The 18,651-nt window shown below is 35.9% G+C and overlaps 1 protein-coding gene across 1 annotated transcript in view; it reads right to left on the reverse strand.

Moving 5' to 3' along the window:
• Nucleotides 1–9,203, reverse strand: part of hpcal4 (hippocalcin like 4) — a 43,091-nt gene extending 33,888 nt beyond the window's left edge. Inside the window, exon 1 of the mRNA XM_056479514.1 lies at nt 9,088–9,203. The gene's annotated coding sequence lies outside the window, so the exon portion shown is untranslated. The remainder of the gene's footprint in view (nt 1–9,087) is intronic.
• Between the last annotated feature and the right edge of the window lie 9,448 nt (nt 9,204–18,651).

Consider the following 18,651-nt stretch of genomic DNA (forward strand, 5'->3'; position numbering starts at 1 on the left):
TTAATGTATAACTTTAATATACACTAAAACAATGAGATGTATTTTAGATTATATTAATGATGACATAATAAAGACATTAAGATTCTATTCATCAGCATCAGGATAATTGGGTAATAAATCTTATATAAATAATATAACATCATAGTAACATTAAAAGTTAACCATAATTAAAATGATGTCTTCATTTACTTTCCCTCGCGTCATTCCAAACCTATTTAAAATTGTGTCAGTTTAAGGGGAAATAAATGAATACATAAAAAATCTTTTTATTATTTTTATTTTCATTCATTCATTTTCTTTGCGGCTTAGTACGAAAATCAGGGGTCACCACAACTCAACACTGGGAAACACCCACACATTCTTACACACACTCACATACACTACGACCAATTTAGCTTATTCAACTCTCCAGTACCGCATGTCTTTGGACTGTGGGGGAAACCGGAGCACACGGAGAAAACCCATGCGAACACGGCGAGAACATGCAAACTCCACACAGAAATGCCAACTGAACCAGCCGGGACTTGAACCAGTGACCTTCTTGCGTGAGGCGATTGTGCTAACCACTGCGCCACTGTGCTGCCCCGTTTTATTTACATATAAACACTAATCAGAAAAACTCTTTTATAACAGTTTTTAACAGCGATTCAAGCAATAAATATTTATATGTGGCTAATATTAAATCCAAAATTAAATAATGTCATCATATAAATCAACTGAATTTACGATTGCTTTGCAAACACCTTACAAGTGTCAGAGTCTTGGGGGAATAGACTTTAGTGGAAGGACAGAAATCTGAGATTTGATTAAAAAACATAATAATTTGTGTTCCAAACTTGAGTAAAAACCTTATGGGTTTTAAACAACATTATGGTGAGTAAATGATGACAGAAGTTTTAACATTTAATAATTCAAGCAATAATATAATATAATATAATATAATATAATATAATATAATATAATATAATATAATATAATATAATATAATATAATATAATTTGAAGACATAATGTCTAAAATTAAGATACTGTACAAGAGAAGGTTGTCGGGCATCACGGTGGTGCAATGGGCAGCACGATCACCTCACAGCAAGAAGGTCGCTGGTTCGAGCCTCGGATGGGTCAGTTGGCATTTCTGTGTGGAGTTTGCATGTTCTCCCCGTGTTCGCGTCAGTTTCCTCCAGGTGCGCCGATTTCCCCCAAAAGTCCAAAGACATGTGGTATAGGTGAATTGGGTAAGCTAAATTGGCCGTAGTGTATGTTTGTGAATGAGTGTGTATGGATGTTTCCCAGTGATGGGTTGCAGCTGGAAGGGCATCCGCTGTGTAAAACATATGCTGGATAAGTTGGCGGTTCATTCTGCTGTGGCAGCCCCAGATTAATAAGGGGACTAAGCCTAAAAGAAAATGACTGAATGAATGAGAAGGTTGTCACAAAATCTAATTCACATATTATTATCGTTGATAATTTTAAGAAACAGACTCTACCTCTACAACAGTACGAAACAGCAACAATCGCACCATTTGCTTCAATAACCGTATGCCATCCATCTCTGTTAAGCTGAACATAATGCCATCCCATAAATGGCTGTTCCAGATGCTGAAATAATACAACTAGAGCACAATCAGTATTTAGTATTCAAAACGGCGTGCCACACAGGTGCACAGTCTTTCTATGCTCATTTTATTGTGCTGCGTTTGATTTAAGTGGCTTGGCAGGCTGTATTTGAACTGTGCCCTCTCAAGGATGGTACTTGGGGGGGGGGGGGGGGGGATGGGGATAAATGGGATTATGAATTGTGGTCACCAGTCTGGGCAGTGGATATAGTGCACCACAGTGGCTCTGTAAGAAGAAGTGTAATAAAATTACTTTATATCAAACAAGGTTTCCAGTAAAAAACTGAGCAAATGTCATCTTTTGGGAGGTCCAAATGTTATGTCTATGCTCAAAAAAATGACTTTTCCTGCTTGTTCAAACTACTTATTTACTTATTTATGAGTTGAAACAACCCAATTCTGAAGGTTCTGAACTTAATTGTTTTATTTTCAATCCATTTAAATTTGTAAAAATAGTTAAGTTTAGTAAAGTAAGTTTAGTTAAGTAACTGATTAGATTTGGGACAAGATGAATAAATTGTGTTGAACCCAACATTTTTAGTGTATGCTTATTTTCTAGCGTCAGTTCAACATGAATTCAATTTGTGTTAAAGAGCACCTACGGTATGATAAAAATCAACTTTTGTAAGCTGTTTGGACAGAACTGTGTGTTGGTACAGTGTGTCCACAGTCATATTGGAGTGATAAAAACACAATAAGTCACTTTTTAAAAATTTCCTGACGCTAAAATAGAATAGAATAGAATCCAAATACCTCCCATTTTGAGGCCCAAATTTTTTTTTGAGGCAACATGACATAGGAATGCAGTTTTCCTGCCCACCGAATTAATTGACAGATGCGTATTAACATTTCTTAACATTTCTCCGTAGTAACGTGTACAATCATATCCACAAGATAGGCTGTGCACAAAGTTACTAGGATTAAAAGATCTGTTGAGCGCGCTGTGATCATCAATCATCATCAAATGTGATCAAGAATGAGTTTTACAAGTTTAAAACGGTGTATGTTTGTAATAAAGACAGTAAAATCACTACGTAATTAATCACCACAGCCGCCTAATGTCAGTACAGTTATAAAAGAAGACACTTCAATCCCGGTTTGTGGATTTAAATCAGGTTTATTTTGTACATTAACATAACGGATGTCCATACAGCAGTGGATGCGAGCGATCTTTATAACGACATTGTGTGCAAATCATCATTGCAGAAAGGCTTGAATTAACTCCACAACAAATATAACAAATAACTGTTGGGAAAGTTGTCTGTCACTGTGCTGTTTACATTCTCTATATAAAGGCTACGGCTCTGACATGGTGGGCAGGGAGAGAACCAGCTCATTTGCATTAAAGGCACAAGCAACAAAAACAGCTACAATGTTAAAACAGCTCAAATTTCCCAGATTTAAAAAGGTATAATAAATAATCTGATGGGTATTTTGAGCTGAAACTTTGCAGAAACATTCTAGAAAGACACAAAAGATTGATGTTAAATCTTGAAAAAGGGTTAAAATAGGTGCCCTTTAAAATCAATATTGAAATCATATATCCTGAAGGATGCTCGTTACCATACTGTGATTACACAGTTGGCATCTCTCTATGCTGCATGCCATGGAGATGTGAACATGTTTGCCATGAAGAAGTGAGTCTAACATCTCAAAATCAGCCTTATCATGGTTTGAATTTCATATCCAGCCTTATCTATATGATGTAACATGTTGGGTAAGCGCATTGAACAATTTGTTTCTAACACCCTGGGGCGTCATCCGATAACTCCAGCTGCTAAATGTATCTGACAGCTCCCCCCATTATGACACTGTACTTGCCTCTCATTCAAATTCAGAACAGGAAACAGAGCAAAGAAAACAACAACAACAACAACGCCAGAGAGACAGCAAAAAAAAAAAAAAGGAAACAAGCCAGAGCACTTCTGTTCGACATGGCAAACATATTACACAATATTATAAGAGCATCCTATCTAAGAGGGGAACAAAATGTGTTATTTCATGCGAGTATTCCTTTGTTTTTCCATGTCAAGCTGCCCGGAGGCCATTAGATTGGTTCTGCCAAAAAGCTGACAATTGTGCGTGGCTTTCAGAGCTCAGCCATTTTAAATCTGCCATCCATCTCCATGAAAACCAGAGCATGTAACGCGGGTAATCAGTCAGTCGGCCAAGTATGTGAGTGTAGTGGGATACTAGACAATGCTCTTGTTTGCAATAAAATTAAGGGGATGTTCGGATGTGTCTGCTGACCCGATGATCTATTAATATTCTGGTATAACTTTGAGGTCATTTACAAACAAAAGCTGTATTACAATTAAATTCAATTGCAACTCTGGACCACAAAACCAGTCATAATTTTGGAAATTACAGTGGAAAAAAAATGTTTGCCTCCTTAAATGTTTTAGTTGAATCAAAGGAATTTTTGTAGTCATGTCAACTTAGATCAATCAAAGTGTCTAAAAATATTAATTTAAACATTGCATAATAAAAAAATAGTTTACCTGATTACTAGCCTGATCTGACAAGAAAACATAATTATTTTACGTTTTGTGAGTTTAGTGGCAAATTCGTACGAATTCGTACAAGTTTAGTCAGACAATAACGTACGAACAGGAGGCGTGACACCCAACGTCACCCCTAAACTGTCATTGGAGGATAGGTAAATTGTACTAAACTGTACAAATGAGATCGTATACATTCATACGAAGTTATTCATTACTGTGTTATTCATTGTGTTGGATTAACTTAAAATAAATTGAAGAAACATTAAAATATTTGTTGTCTTGACCTATTGTCATTACATTTTTTACAGTGTGAATTTATAAATCATGTAAAAGCTGAATAAACTTGGTTCGGCTTGTTAAGATAGGAAAATACTTATATATTTCAATCGCAACTATTTGAAAATCTAAAATCTTTGGGTTCAAAATAAAATCGAAGTATTGAGAAATTGAATGTTTTTACAGTAAGAAATTTATGAACGTACTATTTTCCGTTAGTAATATTTTATTGAGTTTTGGCATTAAAGAATTTAAATAATTTTGACTCATATACAATGTAGTTTTGGATATTCCTACAAACATACCCATAGAACCAACACAATCTCATGGCAATTCATAACTTTTTGATTTAGTTGCTAATTCGTATGAATTCATACAATCTCATTCTTACAATTTAGTTCGATTTGTTCATCCCCAATGAAGGCTGGGTTTAGTGGCGGGGTCGGGGTTGAGTGCCATGCCTCCTTTTTAAAATCTTACATTTTCGTAGGAATGAACTCAAACAAATTCATACAAATTGGCCACTTAAACTGACCAAATGTAAAAGTTACGTTTCCTTGTGAGATCAAGCTGGATACAACTGTTTCTGTGGTTTAGGGTCACATTTAGTATTTATAAAGAGGCAAATATTTATAATAATTTTACATACAGTACTAGGCCTATAACAATAAAAATTTTTCATGTGCAATATAGTCACAGAAATTGTTGTGATAAGCGATATTATTGTCATTTTTAGATCATTTCATGCCACTGATTATAGAATGATTATACAACAGCTTAATAATGCAAATAGCCATAAACGCTTTCAAGGGACTAAGGCTTTTCATTCTTAAGGTTATTTTTAGATTCTGTAATTTAATGTAAAAAATTATGTAAATGTCCTATTATATATCCTATTAAATGTACTAAGTAAAGTCCAATGTAAAAATGTACATTGGTCCATAAAGTTCAACAAAATCCATTAAGTAAATGTCCAATTATTAACTTTGACATCGGTGAGGTAAAATGTTAATGTTCTTGTAAAATGGCTTTAACGCTATTTGTGAATTTGTAAATATATATTGCAACATCAAAAATTATTTAAATCATGTACAAATATTACAGGATAAGTCCATATATTGATTACTGACAGGTACATTTCAGAATGTTTTGGAAAGTACAAACTGAAAAAAGAAAGGATAAACAAAATTTCCACACGCCTTCAATCAGCTGATTGTTTATACTTTTGAGCAAAATAAATGCCTTTAAGTATAATTGTCAAATGTTCACATTTTTGAACACATTTATGTATGTATTATGTTATGTATTTTCTTTTTATGTGCATTATATGATTCAACATACCTTTTTCTGTTTTTTTTTATCTTAGATAGTGATATGAATGTGTAAAGAAAAAAAAATAACCCTATCGATGTTAATATTCTTAGATCTTTCATTTGTGGAAATGAATCAGATGCATTTGTGTCTTCCATCTAAAAAGATCATGTTTTCCTGTCAATGCCAGTAATACAGAAAAAGCCACAATAGTGAATGACGTTAAATAAGGAGGTAACCAATCCTCTTTTCAACAGACACTGAAACAAACATAAAACTTCAGCATAATTTGAGCTTTTGTCATCCGTTTACGGTACATACAACGGATGACAAAAGCTCAAATCATGCTGAAGTTTTATGTTTGTTTTTGATCAATTAGTCTGTGTCCATTGAAAATTGTACCATTGTCATGGCATTTGGTTTTCTGAGTCAGTACATCTACTTTGGGTTGTTTAACCAGGTACAGTGTAAATGGAGATATGGAATATGTTACTTTTAAAATAAGATATAACCTGGTGTCAAAAATATTACATATACTCAACAAATTAGCAAATGTTTCTTTGTACTTGTTGTGAACAGAAAAAGATTTATGTTTTAGTAATATTTCAATGAACTTGACTGAAGCACTTACTTGAATATCCATATAACATTTATAATATTAGCTCTACTTTCTCACTATAGCATGCAATATAAGCCAAAAAAGTATTAAAAAATACAAAACTTCTTGGATGATTTTCAAAGATTTTTTAAAGAATCTTTCAATTTGATTATGTCAGACTTTACAAAGTTAAAGAACAAAGCTGCCACTGCTACACCAGAACAACTTTTCAGACCTTTCTAACAAAGTCCAGATTTCTAATCACTGTGCACTTCAGCGACTGAAGTGTGTCGTGGTCAGAGGAAATAGTAATGAGGCTGAGGACCTCCACTCATCACTGAACCCATCCCACATCTCTCCAGCCCTCTGCTGCGTTTCATCTGAGCATACATAATCACTTCTGCATCCATTCATTACTTGAGCCAATGTTCAGTGGCTGTGAGACATACTGAGCTCATTGGGGGTTCATGGCCACTCACAGGCCTGACCAAAAAGCAAAACTGACGCACAGCGTGGTGGTGCCAACACAACAATGCACTCAAATTATTTATTTACATTTGTTTTATATGTAGATTCTTTACTTTAGTAAGATTGTGAGTTGCACAAGCACACATTTAAATAAAAAGTAATGTTTTAATATCATGCTGAATTTAATTGCAGATACTATTTTTGACCAAAAAAAAAAAAATGGAAAGAAAACATATTTTCAAAACATCTTTTTACAACAAAAGCAAAACATAAAAATTGCTCAAATTAACTACATTTTAAATATTAAAAAAAAATAATAAAATCATATAAATTAATAATTATATAAATTCTAAAATAAAACAAAATATATTCATATTAATTCAAATGAAATTAAAATGTTATATTTTAGGGTATCTGACTCCTAAAAATTCTAGATAGACATATTTGACCCAAAATTTGCATACAATGCCAAAAACGTCTACAAACATACATAATTTTGTGCCTATAATGCTTAAAAGTTCTGCATCCATCAATGACACCCAAAAATTCAGCATGCGTCTGTAATAGGGCTGCACAATATATCAATATTGCAATGTGATTATTTGCAATAGTTACATTGTGAGTATACACAATGTTGAGTCTGGATTTAATTTATTATTTTGCATAAGTGTTTTTTTGTATCAAGTGTTTTTTAAAGCTTGTGACTGTATGAGGGGTTTTAAAAGCATTAGAAAATGTACCATTTGTAACTTTGAAAATTTAATAACGATTAATTTTATTGAATTGTTTATAAGACGAAGACTATGCTGTATTATTTTACATTTGATTATTCAATTACTGTAACTAAAATTATTTAATTTGTATATTTTTCTTATTGAATGTATCTATGCTTGTAGATTGTTTGTTTTATGTTTGTTATATTGTTGTATGAATCGTCGCAATTCTTTCCAAACAGTTTTTCAACTCATCTAGAGAAATTGTATTCATATCGCAATATATATATATATATAGCAGAATAAAAAAATTCAATGTGTAATTTTTCCAATATCGTGCAGCCCTAGTCCGTAATTCCCCAAAATTATATATGAATTATAGCAAAAACATTTTTTTGCTGTATTAACCTACTTTGGCCAAAACTGATACCACATTATACCCAAACTGAGCAATAAAACATGGCTAAAATAGGCTGTATACACATATGTTGGCCAAAAATTATGCACATGCTCATGCTATGACATATGCGTAATTATGCAGTACACATCTATGATGTCCACAGAAAATATAAACCTATATGTAAGTTATAAATATAGATATAAACCTATAATGATGGCAGAAAATGCTACTGCAAGCATATACGATGCTACAAATTGCTGCAGTTTAATGATGCCTATAACAATTCCATATGTGCCTAAGATTTAAAAAATGTGTGATGAAATATATGTTTTAGTGCTTATTCTGCCCAAAAATAATCTGTACACCAGTGAAAATTATGCCTAAATATGCTGCATTCATATATGACTGCTAAAAAAATCATAAATCTGCTAAAAAAACAATTTTGCAGGGATGATTCCCACAAACAAGCACCTAATGTCCCAAAAAGTGATGCGCCGAAACATCTTATTCACCTATTAATGATGGCTGAATGCAACTTTTGGTTTCACAAAATGCTGCAATCCTGATGCCCACAGATGCTGTCTAGGAAGGTAGCAGACTAGGTTTTGAGACACAGCCATGTTGTCCCACTCATACATGCGTGGCGCAGCGCAGACACAACACTGACTCACATCCACGCATCCATGAACTTTTCTGCCACTGCACTATTGATAAACAGACCCGTCATACGACTCGTCATAATGTCAATAGCATGAGCAAATAAATGCAACAGAGCAAGCCATAAGCATACAAACATCAAGCTAACTTTACACATTCAGTTGACTAAGCGCAAACAAACAATTATGAGACAGCTTATTGGCTTAACAAAATATGCGAAGCTCAATATTCCGATTTGTAGATGTTATTTCATTGTACCATCTTGGCTGTTTGACTGCACAAAATATCAATGCAAAATGACAACAAATGGATATTTTTATTATAAGTTGAAATGGCATGTTTTTGAAAAACGTAGCCTAGCTTTTAAATAAAAAAATTGTAGATTTCATCTACGAGATTTCGTTTGTGGGCTCATTTAAGTGTGATCAACGTTACTGAAATTTATAATCTGCATTATGAATTGAACGAAGCTTGAAGGAGCACTGCGCACGTTATGAAATGACAATGACAAACAAGTTGCCAAGAACATACAAAATATTACTTACCCAAATATCGTGAGAAAACTATCCGCTGTTTTATTTATCTCTCAAAGTGACTTGTACTCTCGCGGTTGGAGGAGTAAACTGTACTTCAACAGAGAAACGCCACCTATTTGTTTCTTCCCTGTGATGAGGAGGATGAATGGAGCGGTTACGTTTCCCTTGCCAACACATTTGCATAAGGACCGCCCAATGCGCGGTGTGATTGGCCAGTCTCACAGATTAGAGGCGCTGTCAAAAACGATTCGTTTTCAATTGGATATTTCCAACTGTCACTCAAAGGATACGGGCTCGTTGCGGCATACCTTACAAACTAGGGGTTGATGCACCTTCCTGCGGGCATCACTACGTACCAACAGAGGAAATGTGCATGTTTACTCGAGCGGGTTCTTATTAATTTGCATTACACGAGTAAACGCTTGTATATAAAATAATACACGAGTAAAATATATTTATATAAGTATATAAGATACTTATAATTATGTGAGACAGTTTTAGATTTGTCTTTTTTTCTGCAAAAATGCACTAATTTATTCAAAACATTTAAAACCATCTGAATGCTAATGGTATCAGGATATTGAATGTGGATTAAGGTGTACTGGAAAAATGCATGCTGTACACAAAAAAATAAAATAAAAATTGTATATTTTTATTATACACTCACCGGCCACTTTATTAGGTACTCCTTACTAGTACTGGGTTGGATCTCATTTTGACTTCAGAACTGCCTTTTAGACTGATTTCACACGGCCGCCATTTTTAAAAGCGAAATCGAGGCTGCGATGGGAAGAAACCCGGAAATATCGTTGGGAGTTACATAGGAACGTTGTGTACCTGGCTGTATATCTTATCAGCAAAGAGAAAGTGACACAAATTTATAATTTCACCACCTTCCGAGTGACCCGACGGTCGGTTCTGAATGAATGGTGAAAATTAAAAGGGATATCAGAGCTCATTTTCAGCTAAGTTAAGGCAAATGGCACTAGTTAGCAAAAGATTTTATTCCCAAACACATAGATACCATTTATGAAACTCAAGTTAATGGACTTGATTCTTTCACTATATTAGACTTGTCACGATACTGAATTAAAAGAAAAAAGCGTCCATTTCCTGCTCTCTTTGGTTCTTTAAAATGGCAGCCGCGAGAAACAAGCATATTCCTTCATGGCATAGATTCAACAAGGTACTGTAAATATTCCTCAGAGATTTTGGTCCACATTGACATGATAGGATCACGCATATAGTTGCTGCAGATTTGTCAGCTGGACATCCATGATGCAAATCTTCCACGCCACCTCATCCTAAAGGTGCTCTATTGGATTGAGGACAAATTCTAACCCTACCATCCAAATGTAGCAGCAGAAATCCAGACTCATCAGACCAGAGCTTCTTATTGTCCAATTTTGGTGAGCCTGTGGGAATTGTAGCCTCAGTTTCCTGTTCTTAGCTGACAGGAGTGGCACCCGGTGGGGTCTTTTGCTGCTATAGCCCATCCGCCCCAAGGTTGTATGTGTTCAGAGATGCTCTTCTGCATACCTCAGTTGTAACGAGTGACTATTTGAGTTATTGTTGCCTTTCTATCAGCTCGAATCAGTCTGGCCATTCTTCTCTGACCTCTGACATCAACAAGGAATTTGCGTTCACAGAACTGCCATTGACTGGATATTTTCTCTTTTTCGGACCATTCTCTGTAAACCCTAGAGATGGTTGTGCATGAAAATCCCAGTAGATCAGCAGTTTCTGAAATACTCAGACCAGCCCGTCTAGCACCAACAACCATGCCACGTTCAAAATCACTTAAATCCCCTTTCTTCCCCATTCTGATGCTCAACTTGAACTGCAGCAGATCGTCTTGACCATGTCTACATGCCTAAATGCATTGAGTTGCAGCCATGTTATTGGCTGATTAGAAATTTGCGACAACGAGCAGTTGGAGAGGTGTACCTAATAAAGTGCCGGTGAGTGTATATATATATATAGTATTTGCTATATATTCATATATTTAGCATTTGCAAATTTAGTATTCATCCAACAAATACTTATATCAATATATTAAAGGAATACTATATTTTGTAATAATTGAACAGATCATTTTGACTTGGGGTGACGTGGTGGCGCAGTGGGTAGCATGTTCGCCTTACAGCAAGGAGGTCGCTGGTTCCAGCCTCGGCTGGGTCAGTTGGCATTTCTGTGTGGAGTTTGCATGTTCTCCCCGTGTTTGCGTGGGTTTCCTCTGGGTACTCCGGTTTCCCCCACAAGTCCAAAGACGTTGTACAGGTGAATTGGGTATGATAAAATTGACCGTAATTTGTGAGTGAATGGGTGTGTATGGATGTTTCCCAATGATGGGTTGCAGCTGGAAGGGCATCTGCTGTGTAAAACATATGCTGGTTAAGTTGGCAGTTCATTCCGCTGTGGCGACCCCAGATCAATAAAGGAACTAAGATGAAGAAGAAAATAAAGAAATTGAATTTTGACTCAAAATAAGGCATTGTGAATAGCAAAAGACTATAGACTATTTCAATGTGGTGATGTCATTGGCCCATGAACATTTCCTGCTTGTTATCAGTCTATTTCATAACTGTAACAAGAGGCAGTTCAATCATAACTTAATGTTAAAACAGCTATCATAAGTTGTCAATATGTGGCTCTTTTTGGATTCTCAGAAACCATAGGAATTCAAAATGTAAAACAGGAAATACGTTGGGACCATTGTTTTTATTTACATCCCTCAAAATGGTCTATACTATATGATCAGTTACTGTGCATATTTTAGACAATAATAGCCTACTTACTCTTGCACAAATGCAAAAATGCTTATAAATGAATGTGAAATTCAAATCAGATGAGCAGTATCTATTGTTCAGAGATCTCATTGTTTTGAGAAAAACTAAATCTAATTTGTGCATTGATCAAAGCAGCTGAGAAAAGATGTAAATCAATAAGATGCTGCTATTCAGATAGGTGACCTACTGTTGTGTTGTTTCACACCCAATACCAAGTGCTCAATTCCAATTAAGATATCGACGGCTAAACAAATGCCTGATTGGCAAGTGCTCTTCTGTGAAACAATATACCAATGTTTTGTCCTTAATCTTCCCCCTTTCTTTATGTACGTCTTGTCCTGTCCTTCCTCTGCATCACAATGCCTTTAGGTAGCCTTATAGCATCACGTCAGCAAGGGTGTAATTGTTTGCCGGACTCACCTTCACGCATATTCTGGGTCACACTAAAAGAGCATCAGCAGACATGTCATGCATGTCCCTCATGATGTCCTCCCACTCCAGACTCTCTCTCTTTTCTCACAGATGAGGAAAACAGGACGCCCAGCACTTTACAGGCAGGTGCCAGTATAAAATGACGTTCTGAGAGGAAAGCAGCGGGTGTCTGGTTTACAGCGTCTTGCTGTTTCTCATAGATGTGCAGCATTTGGTTAACAGTTGGTTCTCAATGGGGGCTGTTGTCACAGGCAATTGAAAGTGCAGCGTTTTGCACTGTTGCACACACATGCTATTCCTGAAGTTGATCAGATTTAGCAGACCACATAATGATATTGGGAACTCTCGCTGTGATGGACGATTCTTCTATTGTGGATATTTCTTTAGCGTGCCCGTTGGTAGATTGGATATTATTTAATATGTTTGACACAGAGATATTGACAGTAGGGTTGAATTTAGAGTCCTTTTTAAGATGATTGATGCATCCGACTGAATATTTATACTATGTAGCATTTGATAAATAGTGTGAGCAAAGAAGTCTGTACTGGAATATGCATAAAATATGCTGTACACGCCTGTCCACAATAAGAATCTATGCGCAAATATATAATAATGCCCAAAAATGCTGATACAAGCATATATGGTGCATAAATGCTGCAGTTTGATAACACATAAAAATGCCACATGTGCCCATGATTGCCAAAAATGAGTGATGAAACATGGCTAAAATATGCAATAGTAGATATTCTGCCCAAAAGTAATCTTTACTGTTGTGAAATGTGTCTAAAATGTGCTGTATTCATATATGACGGCTTCAATAAGCTGCACAATCTGCTAAAAAATGTGCTGAAAGTATTGCAAGACTTGTTGAGATTTTAAAGAGCGCATTTGATGGTTATTTACTATCCCATGAGGCCGCGGGAGAGGATTTGTAAGAAGTAGTGAAGGTGTTAACTTGTGTGATAATGACAACATGGCGTATACAATTCAGATTACATTTATACCACACATATTCATGCTACATAGAGCATACTTTTTTCAGTCGCAAACTAAATGCTTGTTAACTCAAGACAGTACACAATTTTACTTCTAGCTACATAACAATTTTAACAATGATTTGGGGTGGCAACAAGGTTCGGATCTAAATTTAGCTTTTACCTCCGAATGGTCATACAGGCAAGGTTTAATTAAGGAAAGAAGGTAGCATGTAGACAGTCCAAAGCGTAATTGGCAGGACAGGCGAAAGGTCGACAACGTCAACAATAAACAAACAAGGGTCAAAAACACATCTAGGAACAACAAGGAAAACACTATGAAATCTCTACAAGAAAAACAAAGCTGCGGTCACACTCCATTCAAGCTGCGGCAGACCAGAAACGCAAGCTCGGGCGACAAGTTTCACAATTTGCTGCATTGGAAAGCATAACTGCTGCAGAGTTAACCAAGTTCAAGCTTGGTTAACTCTGACCTGCAAAATCGCATCACGTGATTAAGTAAGACCAATAGAAGATCAAAACATGACCTCTCTATGCAAAAATTTTAAATATGAACCAACCGCTTGCTTTTATCAATATCTAATCATATTGTTTTATTCCGCCCCTTTTCACAGCACTGTACGGCAGAACTTCACAAGCACAAACTCTAATCCTGAACAGCTTCAGCTGTGTGAGGTTGTAATAAAAGAGGTAATCTGGAACTGGTGTGTGAGTGAAGTGCATAATGGAATATATAGTTCGGGTGAATGACAAGGTGTGTTCTCCAGCGATCTGCAAAAGCTAGATTGCTAGTAATCATAACAATAATACAACCTTACATTTAAATAGCATTTTCTCATATACGTTTTAAGTACATTATTTTTATGTGTTAACTAGCTGAAATTACATAAAAAAATTTAAAATTTAAGTCACTTAAGTGTTAAATAGACAATTAGGTTTAACATTTAGGCTTTAATTTAATTTATTAATTTCTTTTAATTAGGTTTAATTAGGTTTTGCAGTTTAAAAAAATATTTATGGTTATTATTTTTGAATTTAATTTATTAAAACTTAATTAGTAAAGCTTCAAAACGTGTGATTTACGTAATAAGTAAAAAGTAGCCTGAAAATTTATTTTTTACAACTGAAGGTGACATACTATTTTATTATTAAAGGGATAGGTCACCCCCATGCTATTTGTTTTTCCTCTTATGTAAGTCAGTGGTTGTAGGATTCCAACATTTTTCATAATATCTTCTTAGAGTTCGACTGAACATAAAAATTCTAACTTATCTGTTACAAGTGAAGGGTGAGTAAATGATGACAGAAATTTCATTTTTGCATGAACTGTCCCTTTAACCAGCAGTCAAATAGCTACTTAATTCTGTTTTATGCCACTGTATTAATGTAGACTTTCTAGAGCTGTGTAATCTGATGCCAGTTCCAGTTTGCAATGTTAATATAATCCTTAAGTGATGGTAAACAGATTTGGCTTGCTGTCCAAGAGGGCTAGCTTCAGACTCAAGTAATTCTTTGTCTTGCTGCCGCAGAGCTACTTAATAAATGAAGTTAGCATAGCAATGAAAGGATAGAAATAAGAGATGACATGGGGTTGTGGAGAGATGCCAGAAGAACTGTCACGGTATTGAAATAAGCAGCTGTTTATATGCATTGTATATATGTAATGATTGGGAGGATGGAATTTCAATACCATCAATAACATCTAATTATTGGCATAACAAACAATAAAGATGAGCTTGCCAATGGGATAATCAAAATGCTGTTCAATGTCTCAAACTTGACCTTTAGTCTTCATGATTTAATCAAAAAATTATCTCCAAATGGCCTCACAATCAAGCTCCATTCTGCACTGAACTGTAATTTTACATTCAAAAGTGGACGATGCTAAACACACATGTAAATAGGGCCTAAAATATTTTGAGCTTGTTCATTCATGTGGTCAAATCATGTATTTAATCACCTAAAAATCGCCTATTGACCCATCATGTGGTATGTGTTATGAAAAAAGTGCTCGAAAACAAAGTATTCACAGTTTGATGCATTAAACAACTCATAGGCAGCAATTAAAATCATAGTCCCTGTTCATATCCTCCTCATTTGCTTGCTTGTCTACTCGCTAAACAGTAAAAGTAAAGTTTGTAAAGTAAAATAAAAAACAAAGTGGCCACAATTGACGAATTTGAATGTGGGTTCATTACAGCTGGAAACAGTAATAAATCTCAGATGACCTGTTGAATTCAGGCCCATCAAAATGCATGTTATTATGTAGACACAAGGCCTTCATTTAAAGACTATACATTCTAATGGGCATCCCAAGATGCTGCAGTTCATGGAAATGCTGTGAACGCTGTAATGTAAACATCTGCTAATATATGACTCCCAAACCTATAGCAGATTGCCACCTCAGCTTTGTTTTTCCACACACAGCCCCATTTAATCTTCATTCATTATTTGGCATGATGGAAAAAAAACCCTGTTTAACAGTTTAAACGACCTTTCCGCTTGTCTCAAAGGGCGCCCTCCCTCCCTCTCTCCATCACACTGCCAACAGCCCACCATTGTAGGGAAAACAAATTAATTAGAGTCTAAAGAGCTGGAATCTTTGTAGCTGGCTAATCAACAGAGGTAATAATTAAGCAAAAAAAAAAAAAAAAGGGACAGTGTGTGTGTTTAGAGAAGGGTGACGTGGCTGGATCAATGGGGAAGGTATCACTGAGCTATACAGAGCATCCAATCAGGATCACGTGGCACCATTGCTGAATTACCTGACCTCAATTCCCCTTTCCCACACATCCCGACCTTTAAAGCACAGAGACATTTTATTTCCTTTTTTATATCCGATGACTTTTAATCAAATTAGGGCAAATGGCTGCCTCTGACCCTCTTTGCGGAGGTCATGATTTGCCATTTTGTTTATCCTGTGAGAGAAAGGTTGGCTCAGAAGTTGATGGTTTAAAAGGAAACAGAATAAAGCAGGAATGAATATCTTTCTGTGATAGAAAACACACTAATCAGACACTTTATTGGGAACATCTACTAGCTAATACAAATATATATCAGCCAATCACATGGCTGCAGATTTAAATGTGTTGTTATTGCTAGACAGGCTGGTGTATTTCAGAAACTGCCAATCTACTTGGATTTTTACACACACCATCTGTAGGGTTTACAGAAAATAGTCTGAAAAAGATATATAAGATGATAGCCGTGTGATATTCCCATAATAACAGCACTCGTACAGCCTCATCCTTGAGTATTACTCTGCCCACATTGAGTGACAGCAGATGAATAAACTCACTACAGTTTGACAAATATTGCAGCAACATAATGACAACATAATGTTTTTTGAGGCTTTTTAGACAAGAATGTAGTTGTTTAGATTGCAACTATGCAGCGTCGGCATTCATTAGTCTGTCATACTGAGCAGAGCAAAGACGATTGAAGTTGTCCATCCACAAGATGGCGACAGAGACCGCAAAATAAGCCCTTAGAGGAGAAAAACTCTGATTACAGCTGATTTCTGATTACAGCTGATCAAATCATTATTTAATTGGTGAGTGATATTCTAAGTCCATCTCTCTCTTTTGTATGTTGTAGTGCTGTATTTATACCGTAGTAATTTAGTGTATTGAGTGTCAATATTCTGTTTGTTTCTAATGAGTCTCCTGTTTTCGTTACGGCAGACTAGTTCAGTAAAAAGAAAGAAAGAAGAAATGCCCACATGTGTTTAGCATTTTTCCTTATCGCAAATACAACAGTAATCTTGTAGTGTTTGCATTGCTCTGGCCTTTTCGGGGTTAATTATTGTGATATCGCGATTGCAAGAGAGAAATACTGGGAAATCTCTGTAGACTAATGGCATTTTATGCCGTTCAGCCTTATAATCTTAAAATGTCAGCAAAAATACCTGTTTTGTCATCACTTCAGACATTATGCTAGAGTAGTGGTTCTTAATCGGTGGGGGAGCGCGGACAATGGTTGGGGGGAGGGGGGTTGGGGTGAGTAGGCTACAGGATGGGAGGAAAAAAACTGAAAAAAATAAATGTGCAAATTTGTGATTTTTGTTCAGATTCATCGGATCTATTTTCTCTGCTAAAATAGACTAAAACAGTCATTATTTCATCAAAAAATATATAATATATTTTTAAACGTTTTATATAATATATAAAATATACCAGGATTCCGAATCGGTGATTTGACTGACACGAAAAGTGACCAATCACAGTCCCTGATTTTCATTAGGCTGTGCCTATATAAACCCTATATGAAACCAGTGTCACATTTTCAATCGTGAGGTGATGGTGAATTAAGTGATGGTCAATTGTAAGCTCTCTTGGTCGTCAGGTCGTGTGATGTATGTTGCTGAACTGTATTCAAATGTTATAAATATAAAAACACATTTTGAAATTTAACTGCAGTATGTCAGTTTAGTTTATTTGTGTGTGCTGCCCTCATAGACTTTAGAAAACGGTGCTCATTTGTTTGACTTCGTTGACTTTGTCTGCTGTCTCTCAGTGTTTGATTTTCTTTTTTATATACATGATTATGCCGTCGAACTGTTGTATAACTGCAATATCACACTCGTAGCAGTGCGATATGGCTATATATCATCACCGGTGGGACACTCGGCCTGCAGCCTAAAAAGAACAAAAACTAAAAAGAACCACAGAAATGTCATCAAAAAAGCATAAAAAGTGAAGTCAATTTACAGTTATTCACCGCATATAACCGATTTTTACTGTAGCATTTTCACAGTTTGTTATTTACTGTTGAAACAACGGCCATATTTTCACATCCACTTCAAGATGAAACTCAATTCTGTCTCGACGAAAGAGATTTATGAAGTTCTCTATGGGAGGCGGATGGCTGCAACCTGTAAGCTGTCTGTCTGTCTGATGATAATATGTGTTACCAGAGGCCTAAATGCCAAAACCCATGACCCGACACACGCTGATGAACAAGCTCTGAGAATCCCTGCTGACATTCAGAGTTAACATAGAGCTAACAAGTCTTTTAGTCATCTCAAGCATCTCTCTAGGCATCTAAGAAAAGACCTGGCGTCTGAGTCACCGAGGTTAATGGCCTGAGGTCTTGCTGAGGTCCCTTCCGTTGTTAAACAGAAAAATCTCAATGACTCAGTCCGACACAGAGAGAGAGAAGAGGTGTGCTGTCCAAACTGTTAATATTTGTTTCGACTTGACCAAGGACACGCAGGCAGTTCTTTTTCAAGCTTGTCATGCAGACAGACAGTCTCCGGCAGTGACATTGATGTTTGATGTTTCGTTGGCCGTTGGCTAATCTGTTGTCTGTCCAGCGCACATCTGCCATCAGCTATCTACACCCTGACACAAACCATA

This window comes from Danio aesculapii, chromosome 19, assembly GCF_903798145.1.
Source record: "Danio aesculapii chromosome 19, fDanAes4.1, whole genome shotgun sequence".
Lineage (NCBI taxonomy): Eukaryota > Metazoa > Chordata > Actinopteri > Cypriniformes > Danionidae > Danio > Danio aesculapii.